Below are 8,335 nucleotides of genomic sequence, written 5' to 3' on the forward strand. Positions count from 1 at the left end.
TACTGGTGCAACAAAATTGATTAGTAAATAACAAAAAACATTTTATATATTAAATAATTAATTAATAAAATAAGCACCATGGCAGTCAACTTTTATAAATTACTCAAACTATTGCCATCTGGATGCATATCCATATTACACTGACACCTAGTGGCCAGTGAAGAATGACATTCTAACTCTAGCATAATGGTATGGGCAGACTGAGGACATCTGCTGGCTGCACAAAAGGTAGCCCAATAAAAATTAATAATGCTATTATACATCAATGAGTGATATATTGAAAGAATCATGGTGAATCATCAATTAAATACAAAAATAGTGTAGATAATAACATTTTTATACAAAAGGTTATTCTAAACAAACAAAGGTTTTTTTTTAATATTATTTCCCTAGGTGTATATAAGAAAACAATAAAAACTTGATCCCATGTGGTCGTCGTTGTTTTCTTCAAAGGTGAGTAGATAAAGTGCCGAAGATGCTCCGTGAAATAAAGTGACCATGCAATATAGAGAAGCCACAATTCAAAATATCAAACAATCAATATGAATTAATAACTTACCCTAATAACAAACAGGCTCTAACCAACCCTCAACCAATGCGTGAAACACCTAGACGCCAACATTGCCCATACTTACAGGGGGCAAGGAAGGTACAATGCACACTATTAAAACCTTCAAATCTAATACTAACCAATTTTGTGCTGAAAAGTGGACCAATTCCATAAAGCTAATACGCTGGTGATCCCTACTTACTAAGGACACACCAGAGTATATACATCATGTCCCAATAAAGTGCGCAAGTGCTCTGTGAAAGTGCATATGCAATATGTGTAACAACACAATATGTCGTACTTACAACGACCAACCGCTAATAAATATCAATACTAGACATGTGATAGTGACACAATCAGTGATAATGTAAGATATCACAATAAATAAATATACTCACACAAGACTCTAAAAAGTGTATGAATCAATCAATTGAGGTGTGTTAAGTGGCGGTCAAAAGGACTACCATCTATACATATATATAAAAGTATATTCTAATCCCATGGCTCCAGTGGACATTCTCACAAAAATAGCCTGCGAATGACAGAAAGATAAAGCATTAGTTGGTACAAGCAACATACAGAATTACCACCATAAAATTCATAAGTTACGTCCCTCTGCCCTATTGTGGCAAGAAACAAGCAAAACTCGAGTCCTCATTGAGTCCCATCGGACTCCTGGTTTGCATCCTATAGATCCAGCGCAATTCAGCCCATTATATTGTGGAGGTAGATTGTTGATTGAGACATCTATTGTGATCTGGAGATCAATTTTTTTGTGCATACTGACTGTTATAGTGTGATTGTGACTCTTGTAACGTGGATGTACTTACCTATCTGAGCATGTAACATTATTATATTACAATATATATACACATATATACATATTTTTGTATCTCCTTTCCCTGTGCCAACTGGCAGTACGGTTGTTTTTATATTTTGGGATACGTCCTTTAATAAACAATATATTTTTACTCTACTGGTGCCTACTTGTTTATATTGTGTAGATCATGGATTGCTTTGTTTGTTGTTGATGTATACTTCTAGTATTAATCCATGAATATGGTTTGGCTAGTGCTCTGTTTGTGTATATTACATGTCATTAAATGTGTCTGGGTTTAAAAGAGACAGAAGGATGTGAGGAAGCCTACATCCACAGAAGATCTGTGGTTAATTCTCCAAGATTTTTGGAACAACCTACCAGCTAAGTTCCTTCAAAAACTGTGTGCAAGTATAACTAGAAGAATTGATGCTGTTTTGAAGGCAAAGGGTGGTCACACCAAAATATTGGTTTGATTTTGATTTTTCTTGCGTTCATTCACTGCATTTTGTTGATTGATGAAAATAAATAATTAACACTACCATTTTTGAAAGCATTCTTTGTTTACAGCAAATTTTCACACCTGCCTAAAACATTTGCACACTACTGTATGTGTTGCAGAGCCAGCCACCTGCGGAGTGCAGACAAAAAACATAACTGTTTGTAACCCTCATTTGGCAGCAGCTGGTCAGCTTTTGCTGTACAGGAACTTTAATTTACTAAAAATTAAATCATCTAAATTGTTGGTGAAATCAGTCTGGTTTATTCAGGTAAGCTATGCAAGGATCAAAGTTGAGGCTCAATCAAATCTGTAAAATATGAATTCTGATTGATTACTGCTGCACTTCAAATGTGTCTCCTTGCTACATTGAATAAGCTTGCATATGTTTCAAACAATATTAACAAGATGACCTCATGCTGACTGGTTACATGAAAAATTATTTCTAGTTAACGTTTAAGAAGCAGCAAGTGGATCTGTCTCTAAATAAAAATAGAAATATCAGTTGCAAATAATTGAAAATATGTAAAGTGGAAAGGTTAGAATCAATTGTTTTGTGTAAAGGGGCCCATACACCTAACGATTTTCCCGCTGATATACAGCAGATTCGATCACTGTGATCGAATCTGCTGTGAAATCATTGCACAAGCGCTGACAGAACGATCGATTTCCATCTGAAATCAATAGTTCCCATCGATTCGTCCCTGCTGAAGATTTTGCTCAATCGCTGGCGGGTTGGGAGTGCGTCGATAGCAGCGTTCGAATGTCCGACGACAGATGCAATACAGCGGCAATACATTACCTGCTCCGCCGGCGCATGTCCCCCCAGTCTCCGCTGTCTTCTTCTCCGCTCTGGGCTCCAGGGCTGCAGCTTCACTGAACTTCCTGTCCCGGCAGGAAGTTTAACCAGTAGAGCACCCTCTACTGTTTAAACTTCCCCGGACAGAAAGAAGTGAAGCCAGCTGGAACCCGGAGCCCAGCAGGAGAAGGAGCAGCGGGGTCAGAGGGGGACTCACGCCGGCCGAAGCAGGTAATGTATAGCTGGTGGGGGCGGCGTCAGCGGCAGCTTCACAGATTGTGAACGGTTTCATGCTGAAATCGATTCACAATTTGTTTTCAGTAAAGGCTGCCATACGATCCCTCTCTGATCAGATTCGATCAGAGAGGGATCTATCTGTTGGTCGATCTGATGGCAAATCGACCAGTGTATGGCTACCTTAACTTGCTGTCCTACTTTAGATAAGGAGAGCCCCACCGTGGAATACATACTATACAGCAATAGATAAACAGGCTTACGGATAGGTGAACACCAGGCATGCTAAATGCTAATGCAGAATCCATTCTTCACCAGTTACATAAACTAGGTAAGTTTAGCTACTCAGTTAATGTAAGACTTTTAAGGTCAGAGGTTGGGAGGTTATTATAATATGCAGTAAGTAATTTGGGTGCAGTCAATTATAGAATAGGAAGGTTATTTGTAAGGAAGGGGGTAAAGTAGGGGAAGAGAGTTACAGTAGTCAATTGACAGGGAACAGCTCCAAATACTCTGATAAAAGTACTGTTACGAAGCCGCCAGCACATTACCAACTTTCTAAATGGCGGGATCAATCGGCATCCAAAGAAACAGGTGTCTCTTATAAAAATAAGCAATATAACAAGTACAAACATAAAAGCGTTCCTTGGTTTTCTGGCAGCAAGCCAGCTCTTCCTCTAATTGTAATTAAAAACAGGTGAACTCTGAGAAATATTGTGTTAGCTTCCCAGAAAGTTTGCTCTCAGTTTTCCTACCATGTACACACCCTTTGTGATATTTTTGAAGCTTAGACTTGGGTGATAAGATGCATTTTTGCAAATCTGAAATTAATATTTAGAAAAGTATCATTGAGTAATCTCACAGATTATATGGTGTCTATCAATTTACTGTTAAATGATTTATAAATACTGTATATGATTATTTAAATATGTAATAAAGTACATTTTGTGGTATACTGGATGGCGGTGCATCTGTTTTGTATACAATTAATCTGATTTGTCTAGATTTCTACAGGTAACAACATACTTTGTTGTAACTATGCAGGTGTTTACAAATGCTCTTTTTCATGTACTTATAGGAACATTTTAGAATGTTGCTGCTTTATATTCAGTGAAACTCTACCAGCAATCAAATCTTTTGCTATATTAGTTGGGTGACTTGGCTTGTAGAATCTGCTCTTTAAAAATATCCCCAACCTTTCCCCAGCATATGCATATGTGTGCAATTTTATTGATGGGCAATTTGGGCAGTTTGGGGGTGAAAAGGCTCATGAAAGGAGCTAATGTCTTGCCTGGAATTTGAAATGTTCTGTTTTATTCTGGATATGACCCTTGCAATATTTCTGAATTTAGTTTCTGATCATAATATCGGAAGAGACAACTCATCTGGAGTGGGAAAGTATGAATACAGCAAGGTCAGAACCAGTTAGAGGCTAATAATAATGGCTTGTATGAAAATTGTATGTAACTTGTATGCATGTTGGACGTGGACTAATCAAATGCACTTTCTGCCAAAAGCTGCATACACATTTTGTTAAAGTAACAAGTAGGCCATAATTATTTACATCTCGTCAGCCATCTCTATTGATCCTTCTTAAAATCTGATGGCTTATGGCTTATATGGCATGAAGTAGAGCTATTCATTCCTGGGCAGGACACTACACCAGAAATGAACACTGCAACTATAAATAAATCACAAATGCAATAAGATAAAATGGGTGCTTCAAGGATATGTAAGCCTGATAAAAAAGGAAAGTGGAAATATCTTACAACAAATTAGACTAATTGGCAAAAGGTTAGTAAGATGACTGGTAATAAAAAGAACATCCCAGAAGGATGCCTTCCTTTCAATATGCCTTATAATTTTATTTATCCTCCCTTCATATGAATATGACTCCCTTCATATGAAATCAAACCATTAGCCTACACCTGGGTTATAAATAATGAGAAGGCAAATCTATACCGATGCACCTATTCCTGACTACCTATATTGGAGCACCTATTCCTGGCTACCTATACTGAGATCACCTATTCCTGGCTACCCATACTGATGCACCTATTTTGTGCTATGTATACTGTAAGCATCTATTCCTGGCTACCTATACTGAGACACCTATGCCAGGCTACCTATACTGATGCATCTATTCCTGGCTATCTATAATGGGAACACCTATTCCTGGGTTACCTATACTTGTGCGCCTATACCTATATACAGGGTTGGATTTAAGGCAAGGTATGAAGGTAGTGCAAAGTGATAGTGCTGGCTATGTGCTCTGAATATAATCAGTGTTGAGTATATACAGTTACTGAAGGGCTGCTACCAATATGTTTATGTCAATCAAAGCTGTCTGTTACCTTGGCTGACCCCCCATGCTGCCAAGCTCCTCAGTTCTGCTGAGATTCAAGTCTGTTGCATGTTCACTCAGACAGACTTTGAATAGGGACTTGGCTGCCCATATGCTGTCCAGCCCCTGCAGCATGATGTTAGCTTCTGCCAGAGTCACAAGGAATGCCTTCAGTGCTGTAGCTAAGGAGCTATGAGTCCCAGTGCAAGTTTTACATGGGGCCCCCCCCCCATGCACTCTTTACATAACAATTGATATGACGCACCAAAACCTGCCAAGGACAGCCACAGTGTGAGAGGTACAAGAAGGGGATGGGGAATAGCTTGTTAATGATTACTACCATTCAAAGCATCTAGAGAAGTTATTACTACTAGCACAGGAGTAACAGAGAGCTAATCCTGTGGTTGAGGGAGGGGTTCTCAGGGCCCAAGGGCCCCAGATGCGGTCGCAACCTCTTCACCTCATATTGCTACCCCACTGAATACCTTCATTCTTGCTGCTCTATCTATCTGCTGGTCATTCGGCAACACTAGTAGCAAGAATATACAGAGTATAATTAGATCCTGCCTGTATCCTAGCAATGCTCAACTCTTTAGCCTGCCACAAGGTAGGCATTGATGGAACATTTCTTTTTGGTGGGTGGTTGTGGAGTTGTGAGGAGTTGTGAGGAGGCAGCAGGGGTGAAACTGTGGACAACTAGCCAGTAAAACAGTTGCTGAATGAAATACTTTATTTATTTTTTTATGTATGTACTTATATAGCGCTGTCTTATTATGCAGTGCTGTACAGAGTAGATTGTCTTGTCACCAGCTGCCAATTAGCAGTGAAGGAGGAAGTCAAAATTCCAAAACAGAGGGGAGACAGGTGAACCTAAGAAACCCAACAGTATATGGGGACACTAAATAAGCCCCAAGTATGGCCGACCACCTCATATATTTGCTATTGCACATGTGCAGGCTCTATTTAGACTCGGTAGGGGCGGCTGGTGAAACTGAGCCTTGGGTAGTGAAAAGCACAAATTTTCCCCTGCTTATGGGTAATTTCAAAACTGAACAAACAACAGAAAACTCTGAATACAAATTCAAATTCAAGATATGTTGACAGAAACTTTAAATTTTGCAGCTGGTTTCATTGCACTTTATTTAACATAATTAGCAATTGCTTGACCCTAGCCTACTGAACACCTAAGGCTACATACTCACCACCTGAAGGAGGATGATGGATGCAGTGATGTCTCCCTCACGACAAGCGCTCCATGATCTATCTTCCAACCGGCAGGTATACGCAACGTCACACAACGTTACATGACAGGTGTGAATGAGAAGTCAAGTAATCGAAGTACTTCGCGTGGAGTCATCAGGGATCTGAAAGTTCTGATCCACTGCGATTGCCACTGTACCCACATCACGAGAAATGATCGCCCATTGCTCAAAGTTTCGCCGGTCGTCTGGAAAATAGCCTGGAAGATCAATTGTGGGGTGCCGTTCGCCTTTACACCTCCCTGATAATAAATAGAAGCCATTACATTTGTTATCAACACATTTGCATTTGGTCTGTTTACACTGCATTTGATCAGATTGTAGGTGAAAAGAGAGATAGATAGATGGGACCTGATGTACTATTTGCCGTTAACCTTTTAGTGGCATGTGCATTATTGCCGTAATACACACATTGCTTAGGTAATGTGCATTACCATAGCAACATGCATGATGACTTGGTAATGTGTGTGGCACTACAGAGTTAACGGCCAGTGCTCCCCCTGTGCCAGTAATGGTAACATTGCCGTACGCTCCCTGCGCACGCCAACTTTACCAGACTTTAGTGCAACAGACCCATAGATAGATATTGCATTATGATACATCAGCTTATATCTGGAAATATATGTAACAAAAAGCACTAGATCTCTAAAAGCTTCTATTCTAAATTATTTTCTGCTTTAGCAATTAAAAGGTACCAATTACACACTATCTTGTTTTTCAATTTTTCAAACAATGTGAAAATCTCAGAGGAGATGATACTTACTTCAAGTTTCAAAGCAGTAAACACAAATTAAAACGGAACTGCTTCTTTGCATACCAGATAAAAAATGTGCTTGGATTGTGGCATTCTGGCTTGCTGAGTAAAAGCAAATGCTTGACACATGTGCAAAGTCAAATTCCAAAATGTAGCAAATACAGTCTGCATATTTGGCAGGGATTACTACAAGTTCAGGTCAATGTCTGTTTCAGCAAAACAGGCGCTGGGTGAGATGGATAAAGAGATAAAAGCAAACAAGAAGAACATTTGAGATGATAATGATATTTTAGGCTTCATAAACAATAGATTGCCTAATTCAGGTACATCCTCTTCTTTCTGAAGGGAAAATAGTGATCTAGATTTAAAGAGAATCTGTATTGTTAAAATCGCACAAAAGTAAACATACCAGTGTGTTAGGGGACATCTCCTATTACCCTCTGTCACAATTTCGCCGCTCCCCGCCGCATTAAAAGTGGTTAAAAACAGTTTTAAAAAGTTTGTTTATAAACAAACAAAATGGCCACCAAAACAGGAAGTAGGTTGATGTACAGTATGTCCACACATAGAAAATACATCCATACACAAGCAGGCTGTATACACCCTTCCTTTTTATTCTCAAGAGATCATTTGTGTGTTTCTTTCCCCCTGCAGCTATCTTCCACTGAAGTGTCAGGCTGTTTCTTCCTGCAGAGTGCAGACAGCTGTGCCTGTATGTAATTCTTCAGTATGTGAAAGCCCAGCCAGCTCAGAGGACGATTTATCCAGCTTGTAAAAGATAATAGAGCAGAGAGAAGCTGCACTAATCTAAATAATACACAGGCAGTGTGCAGAGAGGGGCCTGGAGGAGGGAGATGCATCACAGAACCACAACACTGAAGAACTTGGCAGCCTTCCAGACACAGGCTGACAAGTCTGACAAGAGAGAGATAAGTTGATTTATTACAGAGATGGTGATAGTAGAACGTGCTGCAGTAAGCCAGAACACATTAGAATAGCTTTTGGAACTTGTAGGATGATAAAAAACAGGATGCAATTTTTGTTACGGAGTCTCTTTAAATATCTTTTTGCTTAGAATC

At 39.3% G+C, this 8,335-nt stretch overlaps 1 long non-coding RNA gene across 1 annotated transcript; it reads right to left on the reverse strand.

Annotated features, from left to right (window-relative positions):
• Positions 1-319: 319 nt before the first annotated feature.
• LOC137570787 (uncharacterized) lies at positions 320-7,316 on the reverse strand. The gene is made up of 3 exons (XR_011031181.1): positions 7,266-7,316; positions 6,446-6,744; positions 320-1,082 (listed from the first exon to the last, which is right to left on the reverse strand). It is a non-coding gene; the product is annotated as an uncharacterized lncRNA (long non-coding RNA).
• Positions 7,317-8,335: the final 1,019 nt, after the last annotated feature.

The sequence above is a fragment of the Hyperolius riggenbachi genome, chromosome 4, assembly GCF_040937935.1.
Source record: "Hyperolius riggenbachi isolate aHypRig1 chromosome 4, aHypRig1.pri, whole genome shotgun sequence".
In the NCBI taxonomy this organism is placed as follows: Eukaryota; Metazoa; Chordata; class Amphibia; order Anura; family Hyperoliidae; genus Hyperolius; species Hyperolius riggenbachi.